Source organism: Castor canadensis, chromosome 9 (genome assembly GCF_047511655.1).
Source record: "Castor canadensis chromosome 9, mCasCan1.hap1v2, whole genome shotgun sequence".
Classification (NCBI taxonomy): domain Eukaryota; kingdom Metazoa; phylum Chordata; class Mammalia; order Rodentia; family Castoridae; genus Castor; species Castor canadensis.
Window position 1 is genome coordinate 22,801,434 of NC_133394.1, and position 24,236 is coordinate 22,825,669.

Consider the following 24,236-nt stretch of genomic DNA (forward strand, 5'->3'; position numbering starts at 1 on the left):
TCCCCATTTTATTGCACAGTGCACAAATTAAACACAGCTTTTTAAAAAATCTTTTTATTCATGTAGTATAGTTGTACAGGGGGTTTCATTGTGATATTTCCATAGACCCATGTACCGTTTTAAGTTCATCCCTCCATTATTCTCCCTCTTCTTCTCCCCTTCTTAAAATGACTTGGACAGGTTTTGATGTTCCATATTCATACATGTATGGAAAATACTTCAACCATAGTTGCCTTTTTTTACCATCTCCATTTACCCTCCCCCTCCCACTAGTACTCTCCCCTGAACACAACCTGTTTTACGTTCTGGTCCTTCATTGTTCTGTGCATTGTTCGCAGGGGTTTTGCCTTGGAATTTATAAGCAGTCTGCTTCCATTCAGCCCATATTTTTGTAGTGAACTTTGACAAATGATTTTTTTTTTTGTAAACTAAAACGAATCTACAGGACTGTCTTTGACCTTCAATGGTGAATGGTTTTTAAACTGCTGCAATTTCAGAAAAGGATGTGTTACATATAAATTATATATTACAAATTGTAGTACTGTCAGATTTTGTTCTTTGACAAAATATTGTTTTGAATACTGCTTTGGGGAATCATTTGGAGGAAAATGCGCTTTAGGAAGAATAAAAGTTGTGTTAAGAAAGTATTGTTTTTACATCTTACTGAGTTGATAAATGTTTATTGAGTAGCTTTTATGACCTGGGCAGGCTATCAAGTACAAAGCAGAGTTAAAGACTGTGATGTTTCTAATTCAATGAAGTATTAAAGACTTAAATGATGTTTCTGCAAAAGACACATTTTTGTGGTGGTGAATAACAAGGGTTCTAGAATTGGGTAGGTCTGGGTTTTAACCCAAGTTTCACCATTTAGTAGCTCTGAGGTCTTGAGCTGGATTCTTCAACTGAGCTGAGTTTGCTCATCTGTAAAATGAGAATAAAAATTGCACCTACCTCATGGGGTGCTGTGAATCTCGAACAAGATAAGATATGTAGCATAAAGACATGATTCATAGCTCATTGTCCTCAATGCCTAGACGTCAGAAGGAAAGGCATGGCTGCTATTTGTTTTTGTCTTCCTTCTTTCCCTGACCCCTGAGCTCTCTCTTTTTCCCTCTTCTTCTCTGTCTTTATGGTGGACTGAATCAAATTTCTCTATGTTTTGGGTAGAGGATTCCAGGGAGAATGAAGACAATTTCTTTTTAGTGGCTTTTTGGATATTTGTGTGAACTTGAGCTCATTGTGGGAAATACACTAGGGGAAGAAGGAGAAATGGAAGGAGCAAGAAGGGGTTCTGGGAAGGACCCAGAGGTTGGTGGCAGTGGCCAGAGGTGGTGTGACCACAGTAGGCCTTACCTGGAGGCTGGACCCAGGTACCCTGGCCCCCAGCCTTGCAATATCACCACATCCAGGTATGGCATGGTAATGCTACAACTGCTTACTTTCAAAAAGATCAAAGTGTTTAAGCGATTTTATGAAGCTTTATAACAATAGCAATAAAAATGGGCGAAAGAATAGAGGCTGTTCATCATTTTGTGGAAATCTCCTAAACTTTACACTTTGTTTTTCTTTTGTAGTGGTGGTATTAGGAATTGAACTCAGTTGAGTCTAGCACTTGAGCCACACCTCCACTCCTTTTGCTTTTAGTTTGTTTTTCAGATACAGTCTTCCATTTTTGCCTGGGTGGACATTGGAATGTGACTCTCCTATCTCCACTTCCTCAGTAGCTGGGATTACAGACCTACACCACTATGCTCACCTTGTTTGTTAAGATAAGATCTTGCATTCACTAACTTTTTTTTTCCAGAACTTTTTTTTTTATTCATATGTGCATACAATGTTTGGGTCATTTCTCCCCCTTCGCCCCACCCCCTCCCTTATCACCCACCCTACCTCCTCCCTCTCTCCTCCACCCCCTCAATACCCGGCAGAAACTATTTTGCCCTTATCTCTAATTTTGTTGTAGAGAGAGTATAAGCAATAATAGGAAGGAACAAGGGTTTTTGCTGGTTGAGATAAGGATAGCTATACAGGGAGTTGACTCAAATTGATTTCCTGTGCATGTGTATTACCCTCTAGGTTAATTCTTTTTGATCTCACCTTTTCTCTAGTTCCTGGTCCCCTTTTCCTATTGGCCTTGCACTCACTAACTTTTGCCCAGTCCCTCATCTGACTGCAATCCTAGCTCCACCTCCTGTGTAGCTGGAATTACAGGTGTACACAGCCATACCTGGCCCTTATACATTTTTGGTGACCCTTAAAAGAAAAAGTACCTATCCATAATTATTGAGATTGAATTTCCTAGTCAATAAAACTGATGGCAGCATTGGTTTTGGCATATAATTTGTTTTTAAGATTATTAAATATACATATACATGTATACATAACATTTTTATGCCAGGTTCATATATAGACAGCATTTCACATAATGAATATAAAATAGTAAATATTTGGTAAATGATACTTGTTATTATGGTAATTCAATTGCTATACAAAAAATTTCTATTTATTCCTTCTAAAGAAAGTTTTCTTTTAAATTAACCACCAATATCTGATTAGTTCATGTTCTTTTTATGTACTGCAATGGTCATAATATCCAGCAGACTGAATATCATGTCCAGTTTATGTTGGATATCTTAAGTACATTGAGATATGGAATGAAAGTTTTCCAGTATACGGAGCTGTCACTTCATTGTCAGCTAAGATTTCAGTCCATGTGCTAATGTTAGTGAGTCGCAGCTCTCCTGATATTTCCAGATCATGGCAGTTACAGGCCTGAGTTTCTCCCTTTTCTTTGGCCGTATAATTGAGCTTTAAGGACCCATGCTGAAACATGCATATTGTTATGTAGGTAGAATGAATAAATCCCCAAGGGTTTAGCCAACTCCAGTGAGCAAGAAAGCTCACTGCTGTGTCTTGAGTGTGTCCTGCAAAGCCCATGTGTTGGAAGTGTGTTTCCCAGTGCAGCACCGTTGGGAGGTAAGACCTAAGGAGAGATGATTGAGTCATGAATGGGTTCATTGGTTATCAGAGGAGTAAATTTTCTGTAAAAGCAAGGAGAGCCCCTTCTTGCTCCCTTGTTCTCATCCTCCCTGCCCTTCTGCATTCTGCCATGGAATGATACAGCATGAAGTCCCTGGCCAGATGTCAGAGTTGTGCTCTTAGATGTCTCTCTTTGCACAGCCATGAGCCAAATACATCTCCCTTCTTTATGGATTACCCAGTTTCAGATGTATTGTTATCACAGTAGGAAACTAATGAAGACACTTAACTTTCATATGTTTGCATTAGTTTTGACAAGCTCTCCTTTCCTGCAGATTATACCATCAGTATTCACCCTTACCTATGGAGTAGGTATCCAACAAACTGGGATGCACGGAAGGGAAATCATGTGACTCTGGCTCTGTGACATAGAATCACCAACAATTCAAACATAAAATCCTCAAAAACAAAAACGGAAGAATCTCTAATTCCATTATTGCTTCTATTACTGTCTTTGAATGTTCACGTTTTTCTTTTAGATGTGCTTAAATTACCTAGAAAAGTTGTTTTACCAGATATACCAAAGTTAATAAGTGTTCTGAAATGAATACTTGTAAAGCTTCATATCGTGCTAAAATCTCTCTTTCAGAAAGTGTGCCTTTTAAGAAAAATCCAGCATGGACAAACCTGAACGAATGGGTGAGAAAGTAGAAGCAGAGAGGTGAGAACCTTGTGCAAGGCTGTGAGGTTAAACATTGGCAAAGTATGTGCTTGGGTCCAGACAAACTTTTGAACACTGTCTTGGCCATTGTGCCATCCATTCCTCTGGCAGCTATTTGTAGTTCTCCTTTTCTGATTTGCTTATTCCTGTCCCCTTCCTATTGTTCTCTTTTTACTGAGAAATATTAAGAATGCTTGGAATGCTAAACTTTTCTTATACTTAATGCAAAAATTTTCCCTAGTGTTTTTTCTCTCTCTCTCTCTTTCTCAAGTTATTTATTGCAAGTTATTTATTGCAACAAAAAGACCTATAGTAAGAAGCTTTGTCTCTCACTCACAACTAGAAGAACCATAGTTTCTACTTTGGTAATTTCTTACTTACTATGTAAATCAGGCAATTCCAAACTCATTCCTATTCCTCAGCAATCCATCTCATTCTTACGCATGTACCCCAAACAAATGAAAACACATATTTCAATAGACTTGTGCTCCTATCTTTATATGAGTATTACACATAAAAGCCTGTCTAATAATAGTTAAGTGAATATACAAATTGAAAGACCAAAGAAGAAAATACATGTGTAATAAAAAGCAGCACTGCTCACAATGATGTGAGCAAATCTGAAACGCTATAAGCTAACAGGCACCGAAGACTACATACTAACTCTAGAAGTATAGTATGTATAGTGTATAGAATACAAGGTATTCTAGAAAAGGCAAAACTGCAGTGACATAAAACAGATTAGCTGCTGCAAAGGCCCATGGATGGAGAGACAGAATTGACTTCAAAGGAGCACAAAGGAACTTTTGGAGTAATGTAAGTGTTCTTCTCCAAAAACTTTGATCATAGTTATACAACTGGATACATTTGTCAAAATTCATTGAGTTTCATACTAAATATTGGGAAATGTTATCATGTTCAAATTATGCCTTCTGTAGACCTCTTCAGGTCTCCTGATAACCACAGAACAATCACAAGATGAAGACAAGCCAAAAACAATGCTTTCAGAAACCTAAATCCTACTGTCCAGAGACAATAACCAGTAAGAACTTATGGATGAACATCATCCTAGATATTTTTCAATATAAATACTAATTTTTGGTTAATACTAAAATAGGATGAAATTATTCACATTGTTCAGGAGCTTTTTTAAAAAAAAATCCTAAAATACATCACAAACATACTAACATTTCCATAAACTTGCCATATACATTTGTCAAAAAGACAAAAAACCAAGTTACATACCAAGTTTTTTCTTAATCTCCTACCTTGTTTGCATATTTTGAGGGTTTTTAAACATTTGATAAGTCAGCCAGTGTTCTTATACTAAAGAACAGAGACTCGAAAGTCCTTTGATTGATGACAGACACTTACTGGTGTTGGAAGTGCAGAGCTCAGAGCATTTAAAAGTAAGGTTGTGGTGTGTGCTTTCCCCTAGTATGATGAGAGAAGGCAGTGTCAGAATATCCTGGTGTGATGGCACCAGCACAAATTTAGTTAGGGAAATTAAAAAAGAATCAGCAGAGGAGGTAAAAACGTCAGGAAAGAATAAAATTTTGAAGAATGCTTTTCATAATGCTGTGATAATAAAGGCAACTCCTAAATTCATTACTTTAAAATACATAAAGTTATTTGTTGGAAACTGTTATGAGCTGATTTGTGTCCCCCACAGATTGTAGGTTAAGTGTTAGCCCCCATACCTCAGAGTGTGGATGTCTTTGGAGACATGGCCCTTAAAGAGGTTATTAAGCTTAAATAGGGTCATTAGGTAGGGCCAAATCTAATATAATTGACTTCCTTGTAAGGTGACTTTACGACACACACACACACACACACACACACACTTACAGACACACACACACAGACACACAGACACACACAGACACACAGACACACACACAGACACACACACACACACAGAGGACCCATGAGAAAGCAGAAGAAGATGCTCTATCTATATACCAAGGACAGAGGCCTCAAAAGAAAGTGACCCTGCTGACACCTTGACCTTAGACTTCCAGCCTCCAGAACTGTGAGAAGTAAATGTGAGTCATTTAAGCTATCCAAATGGTGGTACTTTGATATGGCACCTGTAGCAAATTAAAACAAAAAAAAAGCTTACTTATCTAAGGCAAAAATGCATAAAAAGAATAACGTTTTGGAAAAGAAGTGACAAGAAAACACAATTTATTTCATCATTATTTTCCTCCTGATGAAATTCTACTTGCTAGTTTTAATTGATACATCACAACTCTATATATTTATGGGGTGCCGTATACAGCTTTGATGCATCTTATACTGTGTAATGTTCAAATTAGAGTAAGCATCTCTACCTCTTTAAACATTTATCATTTCCTAGTGGCAAAAACATTTTAAACTTTTTGGTGTAGACTTTTGAAGTATATTATCATTGTCTATAGCCACCCCACTGTGCAACAGGACAGGAGAACTTATTTCTTCTGTCTAACTATAACCCAGTACCCTTTGAATTTCCTTTCCCCATCTCGCCCCAAACTCTGGTAACCACTCTTCTCCTCTCAACTTCTGGGAGATTAACTGTTTTGAATTCCATGTTTGAATGAAATCATGCAGTTATTTTTCTATCTATGCAAATGACAGGATTTCATTGTTTTATGACTAAATATCATTCCATTGTTTTCTTTACCCAGTCACCAGTTGATTGTTTCCACTTTTTGACTGTTAACAATCTTGCAATAAACATGGGAGCACAGATGTCTCTCTGACATCCTGAGTTCATTTACTTTGATATACATTGCTATGGTTTGAATATGGATAGTGTTCTCAATGGTACATATGCTAAAACTTTGGTTCCCAGAGAGATGATATTGGGAGATGCCATGGACATTTAGGAGATGGAGCTTTATGGGAGGTCCGGAGATCATCGTGTGTGTGCACCCAAGGGGGATTGTGGACTCTGGCTTGTTCTCGCTCTCTCTCCCTCTGTCTCTCTCTCTCTCTCTCTCGCTCTCTCTCTCTCTCTCTTGGCATCCTGGCTTATGTTGTGAGCAGTTTGGTCCAAACACACTCCCCATCATCGCCATCCAACATGCTCAACAGTGCCCAAAGCAATGGGACTGCCTGATCTTGGCAAGGACGCTCCAGAACTATGAACTAAATTAATCTTTTCCCTTTATAAGTTAATTTTCTCAGGTATTTCTTTGTAGTAGCATGAAACTGATTAATGATTCATACATACACCCAGTGGTGGGACTATTTGGATCCTATGGTCATTTTAGTTTTAATTTTATAAGAAACCTCAACATGCTCTCCATAGTGGCCCTACTAATTTGCATACCCATCAACAGTGTATGACGGTTCTCTTTTCCTCACATCTTGGCCAGCGCTTATTAACTTTTTATAATATCAGTCATAGCTAAAGTGAGATAATACCTCATTGTGGTTTTGGTTGGTTCTTCCTTGATCATTAATGATGTTGAACAGTTTTTTATATATTTATTGCCCATTCATATGTCTTTTTTGACAAATGTCAATTTTGGCCTACTGCCCATCTTTTATTTTATTTATTTATTTATGTTGTGCTGGGTGGGGTACATTAGGGCATTTATAAAAGTTCGTACAATATATCAAATGTATCTTACTTGGATTCACTCCCTCCATCATTCTTCTTTATCCTCCCTCCCCCCATTCTTGAAATAGTTTCAACAGGTCTCATTTTTCCATTACATACATGTGTACACAGTATTTGTACCATATTCACCTTCCTATACCCTTTCCCCACAACCTTCTCTCCTTCTACTGGTACTAAGCCCAACCCACAGGACCTGTTCCACCCTCCTGTTCTCTGATTTTGCAAAAGAAAAAAAATGACATTTTTGCTTGTTTAAGATAGCTACACAGGGAGTTTCCTTGTGACATTTGCATGCATATATGTATTATAACTCAAATTGGCTCATCTCCTCTATTTTTGTTCATTCTACCTTCATCAGGTAAACCTTCAACTGGTTTAAAAATTCTCTATTCATCCTTAAAAAAAATAAAAATTATATATTCATCCTTGTATAGAGAGTACATCAATCATATTCACCTTCTTAACTTCCTTCTTTTACCCTCCCCCTCTTGTACGTGACCTTGCCTTAGCATGACCTGTTTTTCATAATATTGCTGCATTTGTATTAGGTCTATATTCCACATATGAGAGAAAATATGTGGCTTTTGGCTTTCTGAACCTGGCTAACTTCACTTAAGAAGATGTTCTCCATCAAGGGCAAACACAACAAGGGGATTGGACTTTGACCACATGATAAGGCGAGTGCACACAAGGGAGGTATGAGGATAGGTAGGTAACCCAAAAAGAAAAAAAAAAAAGATAGCATTTGATGTCCTCAGTGCAAAGGAACTAATGCAGAAACTAAAGCAACAGAGGCCAATAGGAGAAGGGGACCAGGAACTAGAGAAAAGGTTAGTTCAAGAAGAATCAATTTAGAAAGTAACACATATGTACATGGAAGCAATACGAGGAATCTCCCTGTATAGCTATCCTTACCTCAACTAGCAAAAACCCCTGGTCCTCCTTAGTAATGTTTATACTCTCTCTTCAACAAAATTAGAGATAGGGGCAAACAGTTTCTGCCTAGAAGTGAGGGGATAAGGGGGAGAGGGAGAGGTTGGGGGTAAGGGAAGGGGTGGGGGGAAGAGGGGAGTAATTACCCAATCATTGTATGCACATATGAATAAAGGAAAAAAAAAAGGAAATAAAAAAGAAATGGTCAAGCATTAAAAATAAATAGATGTTCTCCAGTTCCATCCATTTACCAATGACAAAATCTCATTCTTCATCCATCTTTTAATAAGCTTACTTGTCTTTGTGCTACTGAGTTGCTCAAGTTCCTCATGTATTCTCAATATTAATATAATATTAATATGTTAATATTATGTTAATATATTAATTATTATGTTAATATATTAATTATTATGTTAATATATTAATATTATTATATTAATATTGTCAGATAAATACTTTACAAATATTTTGTCCTCCTCTGTGGATTGTCTCTTCACTATGTTAGTTATTTCCCTTGCTATGCAGAAGCACTTTGGTTTGATGTGATTTTGTATATTTTTGCTTTTATTTTTTGTGCTTCTGGTCCTTTCTTAAAAAAAAAAATCTTTGCCCATTCTAGCATCCCGAAGTGTTTCCCTTATATTTTCTTCTAGTAGTTTCATAGATTCTGGTCTTAACATTTAAGTTTTTAATCAATTTTAGTTCATTTTGGTATATTTTGAGAGATAAGGGTCCAATTTCATTTTTTCTGCATGTGGCTTTCCAATTTCCCCAGAATCCTTTATTGAAGATATTGTCTTTTCCCCAATGTATTTTTTTAGCACCTTTATCAGGGATCACTTGACTGTAGTTCATTGCTTTACTTCTAGGCTCTCTATTCTGTTCCACTGGTCTATGTGTTAGTTGTTACACTAATACAAAGCTGTTTTTAATACTATAGCTTTGTACTGCATTTTGAAGTCAGGTAGTACAAATGCATCCTGCTTTGTCCTTTGTACTCAGTATTACTTGGGCTTTTTCTTCTTTCTTTTTCCTGATACTAGGGGTTGAATTCAGGGTCTTGTGCTTGCTAGGTAGGTGCTCTAATGCTTGAGCCATGCCTCCAGTCCTCCTTTGGTTTATTTGCTTATCTATTTTGTGGTTCCATGAAAATTTTAGGATTTTTTTTTTCTTCCTGTGCAGAGTTCCAATGATATTTTGAAAAGGATTGTATTGAATCTTTAGATTGCTCTGCGTTGTGTGAACATTTTAGCAGTACTCATTCTCCCAATCCATGAACATGGATGTATCTTAATCTTTTTGTGTCCTCTTCAACTGCTATGAGTCAGAGGTTGGTGTGTTGTACTCTTTTGGCACTAGGTAGCTCCCAGGCCCAAGTGTGCCCCAAATCCACAGTTGCTGTGTTGTTCAGGATGGACTAAGGGTATCTACAAAGAATCATACATTCCCGCAAGCCTTTGCCTAGCGCTAGGGCAGGTAGAGAGGCCTTGGGTGTAGTCACCAGCATTGGTCAGGCACTGAGGGTTTTTTCCTTGCACTGGGCCTCCCTGTGAGGAACTTGCCATAGGCTCTTGTGCAATAACTTGACGCCTACCTCCCTCTTCTTCCCCTAAGTAGACAATAACTTTCCCTGTATTGTGGTGTATAGGGTTGGGGGATGGATGAGGAGGAAAGTTCCATAGTCACCAATGCCACAATATTTGTTTCCATCTAGAAATAACATTCCTACTGAGACACAGCACAGGGTCAGGACCAAGGGTCACACTGCTGTTGAGTTGTACTTGCCACTGAAGACCACTACAGAGGACTCAGGTGATGTTGGCTCTAAATACAAGTCCATTCCCACTAGGGCTACAGGTCTCCATCTGTCACTGGGGCGACTCCACAGGTACCATTTTTAGTCAGTGACCTGGAGACAGGTCACTTCCTGGCTGTTGTGAGCTTTGCGTCTATGTCAGAAACATAGACAGACATACTTGTGTCTTTCCACAATGTCAGAACTGATTAAATAGCAATAAATTCACAAGCTATGTCAATTTCGTTGGCATTTATTTGCTAGGTACTACTGATTTTGTTTGATGGCCATGAGTCATCAGCAAGCAGGTTCTCTTATTCCAATATTACTTACTAATATTAACTCAGATTACACATTACACTTCACAATAATATGAAGGTTACAGAGTTGCTAAAGAAAGGATTAATGTGGCAGCAGAGTTCAAAGAGGCCTTGCTAAAGGCAAAAGCAGAGATTTGGCACAGGTGTAAAGGTAGTCACTGCAGTAGTTAGATAAGATATTAACATAAAGAACCCCAGTCACAGAGTAAAATCAGAGTTTTAGATCCCAGGTCAAAACTCCTGGCATTCCACATGTTAGGTCCACCTGTAAGAGGTGGTTAAAGCTTGCTTTAACTAAGGAGCATTGACTCCATGCTTGGGCCCAGGAATTAACTAAAGGCAGGAAGCACTTACTTGATTACATTTGCCCGTTTCCCATAGAAATGGAAGGAACAAACTGACAGTGGGGAAAATGTCCCTGGCACTACAAAAGTGAAAACCTTTTGGTGTAGCCAGCTTGTATGCTGGTCAGGTTACTATGCTTGTTATTCAAACTGATTTTTTTTTTCCGATTCTCTGTCTCTCTCTCCTCTCTCTCTCTCTCTCTCTCTCTGTCTCATACACACTCTTTCTCTCTTCTGTACTCTCTCTCCTCTCCAGTTAAAACAGGAAGGCTTCTTCCCCTTATCTCTGACCACCAAGAAAGAGTAAATCTGTCTCCAACACATACAGTTTTGGAGATGTGGCACTAGTAAACTGGGAGAAACCAAGGCCAGCACCTATTGTGGGACATGAGTTTTGTCATGTATTCAAACTGAACTCCTCAACTCCCCTTTCAAAAGCTGACATTTTCTCTCAGAAACAGGAGGACAGAGGTTGACACTCCCTGTCCTCCTATTTGTCTAGTGAATAATAAACCTTTTCCTCAAAACCCTGCATTTTATTTGTAAATTGGCATTTTAGGCCAGGGGTCTAGCTTTCTGGTAACAAACCCAATGTTGTCCTGGGGGTGGGGGCAGACACAAGCGGGGGTTCATGAGCAAAGAGGTGGTTATCTAGGAGGGGGAGAGCTTCCTGGGTGAAGGAACAGGGCTTCCCATGAAGGGGCAGAGTTGGCTGGGGACATGGCTCAAATGGTAGAGTGCCTTGCCTAGGACGGGCAGAGCGTCCTAGGCAAAGGGGCAGGGAGCGCTCCTCAAGCAGTGGGCAATTTTCATGGGCAGTTTGGACTTGCTTATTCCCAAAGAGCTGTGTTCCATATCTTAGTTGGGGGAACTCAAAGATATGTGGGACATGTCTTCTGAGCGTAACTGGCCCCATTTGAGTCATCAATTTTGTTACTGGAAAGCCAGTAATTTCACACAAGGAATGTCTTTAATTTAGCAGCACAAAGACACAGACCAGTAAAGTGCATCTTATTGCCTAGGTCTGGGTCTTTGTCTTGCTAAATTAAAGATCTTTTGTGACAGGGGCTTTGGTTGGCTTGTCTTGGGTAAAGAAAGGATTAAGCTTTAGGTGAGTGACCGACTTAAATGCATTGTGACTTTGGTGGGCTTCTTTGATCTTAACAGAGACTGTTAAGAATTGTGAGGTTTAATTACTGGGTGTTTTTTTCTCAGAGACCCTGAAGAATCCTCATTTTTGCATATCCCTATCACTCATGGCTAACTGCTACCTAACACTGGGGGCAGACCCATGGTCTTATACTTGTTAGGCAGCCTCTCTACCACTTAAGCCTCTTCGCCAGCTCTTTTTGCATTGGTTATTTTTGAGATAGACTCACTTTTTGCCCAGGCTTGCCTGGACCACAATCCTCCCATGTGTTCATGGCTCAGGGTGACAGGTGTATGTCACTGTGCCCAGCCATTGCTTGGGGTGAGGGCTCATGAACTTTTTGCCCTGGATGACCTTGAACCACTATCCTCTAGCTCTCTACCTCCCAAATAGCTAGAATTATGGTATTGAACCACTGCCTAGCTTTATTCCTTGTTGTGAGAGGGGTTATGGAAAAGTTGTTATTCTGAGTCATCAGTGGTCAGGACAAACAAGTCATTGTTGCCTGGCTGTGCTGTGGGTCTCTGCTTCTTAGTAGTTTCTTTCCCTTGTCATAAAGATGTTATCAATCAGTCCTGTCCTTCCTGAAACCAAGGTGGCTGTAAGATGAATGTAAGGCTTAGGATAAAGAACATAGATACAGAATGGAGGCAGGGAAGCCAAACTTTTCTCCTGCTTTTGATTAATTCATAGGCCCAAGTAAGGAGTCTGATTTTGAGCAAAAGCAGTTTAAGAACCTGTTACAAGAACAGTTGAGGCATGGCAGTGTCAAAAATGCAGAACTAGTTCAAGGTGCAATGCTGGTTCAAGGCACAGAGCTGATTCTAAGTTTACTAGATCCCAAAGGACAGCAACTCGAGTGGGTCACCTCAAGCAGGGTGGTCAAGCTGAGCTGAAGGCCTGGGGACAGAGTCAGAAGTTCATTGCCAGTGGATATGTGATGTATGCACTGGATGGTCTTACGATGGGCAGTGGATGCCTTTGAACCCCAGTGTTAGGTGTCTTATATGATCCGGGTGAGGGGATTACGTCATTCGTTGGTCCGGTATGTTTGATAAGTTCTTGGGCCTGGTTTTTCTGATAAGGGTTTGATATGCCCGCGTATCTGTGTGTTCCCGATTTAGTTTGATAAATTCATAGGTAGTAATCTTTCATTTAATAACTTACTTATTAGCCCTTTTCATGGTTTGTACCGGACAGATGATGGATTTTTATTTGCACAAACAAAATGTAAAGTCGTTCTGCTTCAGCATTTACCTTCAAAGTGGAACACACTGCTGTTTCATAAAATGGAGTCACTCAGGGCAAAGGGTAACCTGAAAGCTACTGTTCTGTGCAATATGAAGTAACTTGGAGCAGGGCACAGCCTGATCTCCACACTGGCACTGAGTTCTGAGGCAAACTCCTGTGCTGACTTCCCTGTCCTTCTCCCAGCAGTTGGAGTCTTTCTCACCAGTGTGCTGTTCGAGTGTCAGGGAACAGCAGTGAGCACAGTTCCTTGACTGTAGGTTAATGCAGGTCCAGAGTCGGCTGGCACTGGCCTGGGGGTAGGGACAATGGAGGAATTCTGACAGGATCTTGGTTTCATGGTGATGGGTCTGGTCCTAAGTTCTAAGTCTAAGTCTTGGACTTAATTTCCTTTCACTCTCCTAAGAGGGAGGTATCGCTGTCCACCATGAAGTGCTTGGAATTGAGGGAAGGTGACAAGGGCAACAATTTCCTTCCTGCCTTCTTCTGTGTATTTTTTTTTTCTTTTTTTTTTTGGTGGGGCCCGTTCTGGGGTTTGAACTCAGGGCCTAGTGTTTACCAGGCAGGCACTCCTTCTTTTGAGCCATACTCCTATTTGCTATAGTTATTTTTCAAATAGGGTCTTGTGTTTTTTCACAGGCTAGCCTAGACAATGACCCTTTTATTTATGTCTTCCATGTGGCTGGGGTGACGAGTGTACAATATTACATCTGGCTTATTGATTGAGTTGAGGTTTTGCCAACTTTCCAACCAGTCTGGTCTCTATGAAACTGCTACCCTCCTGATCTCTGCCTAGGATTACAGAAGTGAGCCACCACATCTGGCCATGTTTTCTTCTTTTTATGTTAAATTGAGGTATTGTGATCTCCTATGTGGTCTCTTTAGCTCTCTTGAAGGTAGATTCATGTATGCACTGTTGTTCAAATTGCTGTTTCTATAGGGAGATGATTGTTAGAAAGTCTTACTCCATCATCTTCCTGCCTTACCTCTCCCCACCACCTATTAGATTATAAATCTGACATTAGCTCAGCACTGAATAATGTCATGGAGAGGAAGGGGCCAACTACACGACTATGATAGTGTCACTGTAAGCCCTGACCAGGGCCTGCACCACTGTGGTCCCAGGTCAGGGCGCCACTCAGAGACCAACCAGTGTTTTCCCAGTGCAGAAAGCACAGAGGATGCTAAAGTACTTTGTATAATGAAGCCCAATCTTAGAAAGGTCAGTAGGACACTCACAGACAGGTCAGTGGCTTGGCTGCTTGCACATGTCAGTTCAAATTACAGGGATTCTTGATATTCTCTACATCTAAGTAGAACTTTTTACTCTAAGAGAAATAGCTTCTTCATCTCCTCTTCTTATTAAAGTGAAAAACACTGCTCTCCACAAAGGGGGTACAGCACTGGATTCATCCATATTATTTCCTTCTTCCCAGTGGCACCACCAATGGCCAAGTGCATCAAGAATGTGTTTTATTCTATTGCATCTCAGTCAGATTGGTAGGAAACATGCAGTTTTTTTCTGACTTTGCTATGCATCTGCTTAAATCTTTTCCTATCAAAGTGAAGCTCGTCTTCAAACAATTAGGATTCTTGCAATATGGCTAAGCTGGTGTGACCTTAAGTGGCCTACCAAGTAGATATTTGTTTCATTAGACAAGATATTTGGCCTGCAGGTGAATATGTTACTGGATTATCTGCTCAAGATGTAAAGCAAATATAAAAAGGGTGTCTGTGCATATGAAAAGAGAGTAAAAGGAGCTTTTGATAGGCTAACTGCTTTATCAAATATTCCGTGCCACCTGCCTTTTTCGCATGCAGAAATTGCACTATACCTTCCAGTGGCATTAATAAAATATAAACACTTGATGGTTTAATCATGTTTGCTTTGAACACATTTGGAAGAAGGGGTTCTTTCTATTTAGGTTTATTAACAACTTTTGCACATAAACAGTGGTCTCAAACATGCAACAAGCTTACCAGGTAGTATGGCAAAATCACCAGCCCTTTTTGCTTTAGTTTTTTTCAGGTAGGGTCTCCTGTTTTTTCCCTGGGGCCAGCTTGGACTGAAATCCTTCTTCCCATGCCTTCTCCATAGCTAGGAATACAGGCACATGGCACCATAACCACCTGTTTTGTTGAGATGGGGTTTCACTAATTTTTCCCAAGTGGCCTTAAACTGTGATCCTCCCAATCTCTGCTTCTCAGTCAGCTGGGATTAAAGGCAAGAGCCACTGTGCCTGCCTGTACTCATTATTAAATGACATGAAGACACATAGAAGCTCACTATGCTTTCTCCATAGCTTTTGTTTTTTTTTTTTTTTGTGAAACATTTCCATACAAAAGGTTTGAATAAGAAAGAGGACCTGATCTAAGGAGCATGTCAGTCTGACTCTGGATGTTATAGTTTTCACTCTGGAAGCCCCCAAATGCTTTCACTGAAATTTCTTTTAGGCACTAAAATTTTAGGTTCTAGACATTTTGTGAGGAGCTGGAGACCTTAAAGCTGAAGGTATAGGTTTGGAAATAGAAGATGGCTCCACTCTCCCCCCACAAAAAAACCCAGACTAAACAATGTCTTTTTACTTTCTCCTGTGAAATTTCAGAAACAAAAAATTAAAGACATTTTGTTTGGGTTGCTTATCTTCAGAGAACTTAATAATAAGGCTAGATTTGTTAATAATATGCTTTGGATTTTGGAGAGAGGTTAAATGATTATATGTTAAGGATCAAAATTGGAATTATTGTGGAGATAATACTATGTGTTCACTAGATAATTCCATCCCTTTTTTTTGTGCACTCAGGAAGATAACATTTACAGCCCTTTGTGCTATGACTTATGAGTATATATCTGCATTCTAAGTAATTGTAGTAGGTGGAGGTGATTTTTTGCTACTTTTAGACCTGATCATCAAACACCTGGTGAGATCTTCCTATCTTTTCCTGTCCATATGCATGGACATAGAAAACTATGAGATGATGGAACAATCTTGCAGAAGATGTGTGGGTCTCAGTGACCACCTGGAATACAGCCACCCAGGAAAACAAGACACTAAGAACGTCCACCTTGGGACTATGTGTATATGCGAGGAATAAATCTTTACAGTGGTTAGCTAACGAGATATTGGGATGTCGTAAAAATTAATCTATTTTGACTTATTCCACTATTTCTTATAATAAAATATATCTTCTTAACAATCCCAGGAAGTTCTTCAAATGTGCCAAGACAGCTCCCATCCAATTGAGAATTATTTAACTGTTAGTTAGACATTTAAAGTAACCGATTTGACTCAATCTGCTTTCACCTTGCCATTTTCATTATAGAGAAGGAAAAGTTCCAGGAATACTTATATGCTTTCTGAATGAGTGATATAAAATCTGGAGCAGAAACTAGATATAAGTTTTAGCAAGGGTTGATTATATTATAACAGAATAAAGTAGGGAGAAGTGGGGGAAAAAGGGAAAAAATTTTCTGTTCCTCACACAAGAAATGAGAGCAAAACTGCTAAACATTTTTAAATTTTTTTATTAGCATAAATTAATTGTACAAAGGGTTTCCATTGTGATATTTTCACTTGCATATAATGTACTTTGATAAAATTCATCCCATCTATGTTATTCTTTCTTACGAAAATAGCACAATGGAATATACCAAAAACAGTTAAAAAAGAGGGGGAGAAGGAAGGGTAGTTGAGAAATTGGATTTCTTGAACTTTACTGTAAACATCTCCAGGTCTGGCATTGGTACAGACTGTATAATCACTTTTCAAAATCATATTCAGGTAATTTATCATGACGTAATGCTCCCACACAACATTTGGCTCATATTCAAACTTCCCTAGTTGTCCCAACCATGGTCTTTATCAGGTATCACTTTTCAAATCCAAGATCTGATGGGAGCATGTGTTACCTTTGTCATTTCCTTAGTCTCCTTGCACACAGAGTCCCATGACTCTGACATGTTTTAAACTGCATGCTGGCTACTTTGTTCATTCAACATCTTGAGCATTTTTCTGATTGCTTCTCTATCATTATATTGTTTAATTATTCTTGTGGGAATTTTGCATCCTTGGTGAATCCTATTAAAGGCACATAATGTCAGTTTGTTCTAATTTTAAAAATCAAATTTTATGCTAGGATGGTAAGAATAAAGTTTATAGGCTTTCATATAGTATTGTGTAGAAATCTCACCAATTGCTATTATATTCCTCCCCAGGAGTGGAGAACACTTGCACAAAGTGTAGTATTCTTAGTAAATAGGTCTTTTCTTTTGGAGGAAGTAAGGACAATACTTTCCCCTCTTCTCTGGTAAAGGAGAAACTGAAAAATTTGTCAGTTGCATGTTGTGGCCATTAGCTGAAAAAATGGTAAACTTGAAATTGTGTGTGTGTGTGTGTTGTTTGTGTGTTTTGGTGGCACTGGAGTTTGAACTCAGGGCCTCATACTTGTTAGGCAGGTGCTCTACCAAAAAGTTGAGATTCTGACTGTTGTAACAGTTCTTGTCATAATTTTCCTTGGACAAATTATTTAGTTATTGGTCACCTTGATTTAGCTTCAAATTGATGTTAAATCATGCTTGCTGTTCACCTAATCTTCCTCACAAAGTTACTGGTGGTTTGGGCTAAGCAAAGTCATTCAAAGTGGTGTTAATTTTGCAATTTAAATGAAAGACACACAGAGAGGCAAGACTAGTGTCATACAGACTGTTTTCATAATTAGCTTAACAGCATTCCTTGCAAGCTGCAATTTCAATGTATTGTACATTTACTAAAAAGAAAACAACAGATGAGGCTGAGACAAGCATATCCTCCTAAGCAAATAAAACACTTGTCTCCAAAAATTCCCCTGCAATTAAGAGCCTACCATCTTAGATACAATCCAGTAATTAAAATGAAATCCCTTTTTATTAAGAAAAATTAACTGGTCTTTTGTACAAGATGAATGGATCGAAGACTATTAAGGTGGATATGATCATAGTCTCACGTGTCAGAGGTTTGGGAAAATGGCCTTGCACCATTGACCCTGGTATCAGTGTAGAAAATAACACCATGGAACTCACCAAAATTAATCTTAGTTTGGCCGGTTATCTTCTGAGATAAGGTTTCCACATCTGCAAAAATTGTACAAAACTTAAGAATTTTCTTCCTCTCTCATAAACATTTGATTCCTGACAGAGGATTCATCTCTCTATGCAAAACCTTGCTCTCCCAGATCTCTTGTGCCAAAGAGTCATGAGGGAGACTGGTATTCTTCTGTCTCTCTGTTACTTCCACTCCTTGGCTATTTTACCACGGTGAAGTTAGGTCAACAAAGAGCTTTGAAAATTCCTTTTCTGATAGTCTTATGTTCTGACTTCCTCCTTTTGTTCATTCAACATCTTGAGACCTACTTGATCTATTGACCCCAACTTTCTATAACTAAAAATTTCAAAGCATACATAGGTTATAGCAAGGCCAGCTTAGTGGGTATGTAACTGGCATAGTCACAAGAGCGTTGGGCTTAGCAGGGACCATGGTTACATGCTCTGTTATTTCCACCTTGAAGTTCTCAAGTTTTTAAATGTTTTATTAGTACATAATAGTTGTACAGGGGGTTTCCATTTTGAAATTTCCATATATGTGTACAATGTGTCCGGGTTTAGTTCATCCCCTCCGTTATTCTCCCTCTTTCCTCTCCCCCTTTTTAAAATGGCTTCTAGAGGTTTCAATGTTCCATATTCATACATGTGTACAAAATACATCAACATTATTCATTCTTACTTATCCTCCCCCTTCCACCAGTACCCTTCCCTTAACACGACCTGTTTTACATTCCTGTCCTTCCTTGTTTAACTGTCTATTCATTGTTCGGTGGGGTTTTGCTGTGGTATTTTACCTGTAAATGTATTGTACTTTACTCAGTCAAACCCTCTCTATTTGTCTTCTCCATCCTTTTCTCCCTACCCTGTATTGTTCAACAGTTGGGAGTGTGTTTCTTTGTGTCTTGTTCCTACACAGATGTGATATATTTCAATATCATTCTCTTCTTCTTTCCCTCCTCCCTTAGTCTCCTGTAACAGTCCCACTTTTGGAAACATGTTCTGTATATACATGTATATATGATAATGCTTATTATTTGTATTTGTATCTATCTTCCACATATGAGAGAAAACATGCAACCTTTTGCTTTTTGAACCTGGCTAACATCACTTAACACGATGGTTTCCAGTCCTATAACTTACCTGTGAACGATGAAATTTCATTTTTCTTTATGGTTGAATAGTATTCTATTACATATATAATATCTCACATTTCTTAATCCATTCATGAGTTGTAGGTCATTTGGGCTGTTTCCATAGCTTACCTATTGTGAATAATACTGCAATAAGCATGGGTGTGTAAGTGTCTCTATTATATCCTGACTTACATTACTTTGGATATATGCCCAGGAGTAGTATTGCTGGATCATATGGTAGATCTGTTTTCAGTGTTTTTGAGGAACCTCCATACTGCTTTCTATAGTGGTTATATTAATTTACATTCCAACCAACAGTGTATAAGAGTTCATTTTCTCTGCATCCTTGTTAGCATTTGTTGTTCATGTTCTTGATGGTAACCATTCTAATAGGAGGTGAAATCTTAATGTGGTTTTGATTTGCATTTCCTTTATGGCCAGGGATGTTGAGTATTTCTTCATATGTTTTTTGGTCACTTAAACTTCTTCTTTTGAAGAATTTCTGCTCAGTTTATTTGCCCATTTCTTCGTTGGGTCATTGATTCTTTGGGAATCTAGTTTTTTGAGCTCTCTGTATATTCTGGTTATGAATCCCTTATCAGATGTTCCCATTCTGTGAACTGCCTCTTCAGTCTGGTGATCATTCATTTCCTTTGCTGTGAAGAAGGTTTTAGTTTCATGCAGTCTTGTTTGTCAATTCTTTTTCTTAATTACTGAGCTATTGGCGTTCTATTTAGAAGTTATTGCCTATGCCTACATGTTCCAGTGTATTCCCTATTTCCTGTAGTAGTTTCAGAGTTTCAGACCTTATGTTAAGTCTTTGATCTGTTTTAAATCGGTATTTGTACAGGGTGAAAGACAAGAATCTGCTTTGAGTTTTCTACATGTAGGTATCCAGTTTTCCCAGCATCATTTATTGAAAAGGATGTGTTTTCTCCATTGTATATTTCGGGTACCTTTGCCGAAAATCATTTGGCTGTAGCTGGTGGGTTTATGTCTGGATCTTTGCTTCTGTTTCACTGGTTTTTGTGTCTGTTTTTGTGCTAGTACCATGCTGTTCTTATTGTTAAGACTTTGTAGTATAGTTTGAAGTCAGGTATTATGATACCTTCAGTGTTTCTCTTTTTGCTCAATATTACCTTAGCTACTTGTGGTCTTTTGTGCTTCCATATGAACTTTGGGATTGATTTTTTAATCTCTGTGAGGAATGTCATTGGAATTTCAATGGGGTTTACATTGAATATATAGATTGCTTTTGGTAGTGTAGCCATTTTATTAATTCTGCCTACCCATAAGCATGGGAGAGCTCCATCTTCTGATGTCTCTTTCACTTTTTTCCTCAGTGATTTATAGTTTTTGTTGTAGTGGTCTTTCACTTCATTATATTTATTCCTAGGTATTTTATTTGTTTTGAGGCTATTGTAGATGGGAGTTTTTGAATTATTTCTCAGTCTGTTCATTGTTGGCACATAGAAAAGCTACTGGTTTTTGTATACATTGGTTTTGTATCCTGACACTTTGCTGGATAGTGTTTATGATGTCTGTGAGTTCTTAATTTTTGAACAAGCTCCCTGCAGTTTCATTTTGCTCTGCGTTCCACAAATTTTATAAGTAGTCCTGACTTTTGTTACAAGTTGGTTTTCCTGGAAGGAGATTCTGAGTTGGAGAATGGCAGAGAAGAAGATTATTGGAATTGCTCTTGATATTACCACTTGTGGAAAGGAAATTAGGGAAGAAGTATTGGGGAAAGGGTGAAGTTGATCTCTGATGTAGTATCATAGAGGTTGCATTACCAACCTCACAGTGAGCTCTGATGGTAGGATGGCCTTTCACCATTGTTCAAAACACAGGCAAAGGGGCCAGGTTTTTATGCAACTGCTTTGGATGTGGAGTTCCCCAAGAAGGAGGTGTGGTCTTGAGTAAGCAGACTCTCTTCAGCCAAGAAAGTTCCAAGGAAAGCAGCTTACAGGTGAAGGCTGTTTCTCAGCAGTGAGAGAAATCTGGATTGCACATCACAGCATCCACTACAGACATCTAGCCAATATTTGGCTCTTAAAGCTTTTTCAAACATAATTCTTCTATAAGCTTCCAAACATTTCTGCGTGTCTTGTCATGTGCTTTACATTAGAAATCTTCATGACCTCACTCCTGGTGGAATGGTTGATTGTGTGCTCACCCCACAATTTCTTCTTTCTGGGGACAGAGGAAGACATTGACCTTGCATTTAGGTTGAAAATGACTGCCTGTCAGTAGAGATGTGAGTGGATATAACACGCTACTTCCCATCTGAGACAGGTAGAAGTGGGAGTGGCTGCTCTGTACTCTTGTTTGCCTTTCTGTTGGTTGGATGTAAAGATCCCTAAGATGGGCAGAGTTACAAGGCAGAAGTCTAGGGTCACAAGTCATTTTTCAGACAAAGCTTTGAAGAACTGGCTGCATCAGATTGGACTGTGATGCAAGTGACTGAAGTCCTGATCTTCCATTTTAAAGGAAATCATACCAAACCAAAGCAATCCTCCCAAATCCCCAGAAAACACAGATTGTGATTTCTCCTTTTTTTGTTTTTCTCTTCTTCCTTTCCTTCCCTCCTTCCTTCCTTCTTTCCTTCCCTCTGTTTTTACTGGACTTTTCCCTCTTGTCCATCTGGCTTCCTAAGGTTACAGTGTTCACATCACAATTGACCATGGAAAACATTATCTCATCAATACCTTATTTCCTTTACATATTTTTCTCCTGCTGTATTCTCTGAATAAAACTGCAACTCAGGAAAAATTCAACAAACCATCTTCTCCTTTTCCTCATTCTCTTCTTCTTTATTCTCCTTTTTTTGAGATAGGTCTTGCTATGAAGTTCAAGCTGGCCTCAAACTCTCCATCCTCCTGCCTCAGCATCATTCATACTGGGATTACAGGCATGAATGCCAGGCCTTACCCATCCATTTTTCTATTGCTATATCAGAATGACTGACTTCTGCTAGAGACAAATGCACAATCTGTCTGTCTAACACCATGAAAAAGTCAAGACCTCCATCCTCAGTTGGGTCTTTAAACATTGTTTGGAAGTCCTGGGCCAGAACTCTGGTTACCTCAAAGGCTTTCTCTTAGTTCACCCTTTCCTCATGCTCTGTACCCAGTTCATATTCCATTTAAACTTAGCAGGAACCTACCTTCTTTTCTTTTCAGAAAAGCTAAATCTCCATAGAGAATCTTTCTCCAGCTTCTTTTAACTATAAACTTTTGGATAGTACTCAAGATAGTCATGGGATGGAAGGCCTAAGTTTTCTCCTTTACGTTTCCATATTTTTTCTGAATGAGATTACAATTTAGTCTTTGAGTTCCCATTCACCATGGTTGTGAATTTAATTGCATCCTTGTCCTGTTGTACAAGGATGCAGGGAACTTGGGTGGGACCTGGTTCATGGGGACACCCATCTGTTCTGACTGCTGTTGATACTTCAGGGTCACAACCTGTGGGGCCACCTGAAGGCTCCATGGCTTTGCGCCCATCTTTGTTTTGCTCTCGCATAGGCAGGGTACTCTTCTGCCTGCATCTATCACCATCCCTAGATGTCCCCTGTCTCATTCTGCTCTGAGGTTCAGCCGTCTCCAGAGATGCTTTCAGAGATGGGGGGGGGGGTTTCCTGATCTGGACTTCTCTCAGGACATTCCAAAACCCCATGCCTTCCTAGTTTGAGAAATTCTACCTTCTTGCTTGTCTGACTGCAGAATTTCAGTCTCTCCTCATAAAGTTACTAGACTCTCCCCTAAAACTCCCCTCTGTGAGTTCCAGCTTTTAAACACTAAAATCTGGGAGCCGTTTGTTTTCAAGAGACTCCTGCTTTCTGCTTGTACTATGCAAATTCCTTTCAAGAAGGGAACACAGATGTCTGGCCACCTCAAGGGAAAGAAGAGGGCAATTTCAACAAAACCCAAATCTATGAATTTGTCACTTATTTTGCAATGTAATTATACCTACTTTTGCCTCTTTCTTTTTTTTCTCCTCCTTCCTTTCCTCCCTCCCTACCTCCCTCCCTTCCTTCCTTTCTTCTTAAAACAATTCATTAATCTTGACCTTTACTTTTTCTTCTTTTTCTCCACTGAAACTTTCATAGGTAATGTCTTTTTATTATTATTATTATTATTGTTGTTGTGCTAGGTGGGGGTACATTGTGGCATTTACAAAAGTTCTTACAACTTATCATACTTGAATTCACCCTTCCACCATTTTCTTTTATCCCTTCCTCCCACTATTCTCGGAATAGTTTTTATACCACATTCAATACTTCTCTCTTTTCCTCACCCTGAAAAACATACTCAAGTGTTTAAAAAATTGTCTTTCACCCTATGTCCCTCGAGTTTATTTCTCCTTTTTTTACCCCAAAGTCTTCACTTCCTTTTCTTACAGTCACTTCTCAAGCCCAAGTTGTCTATCTTTTGAACACAATTCACCAGAAATGCACTTGCTAAGGTTATTGTGACTTCTAGTTGCCAATTCCAGTGAAAATGTTTTAATTCTATTTTGACTAGACTGTTACCATAGGCAGATGGGAAGGCATGAGCAGAAATAAGAAAGCTCCCCAGACTACAAGACTCTATTCTAAAGCCCCTAGATAGCCCGCACCCTGGGATTACCATTAAGATGATGGCCCTATGTCCTCCTTATGGAGTCCATTTTCATGTCAAAGTTAAACTGGGAAAGGGCAAAGAGGATGACTTCGCACACCTGGCTGACTCTCTGTGTGCTGGCCAAGCCATTTGGGGAGGGCCCCAAGTTTTATACCACATCTCTGGAATGGCTTTATACTTGCCACAGGAGGCTTTTTATGGAAAGTGTTTTTTGGAGCAGCCAAAAGAACTAAGAACTGAGACTTCATCATTCTTGGAGAACAGGTTGCTTTACAGTGCTGTGTCTGTTTGCTAATTA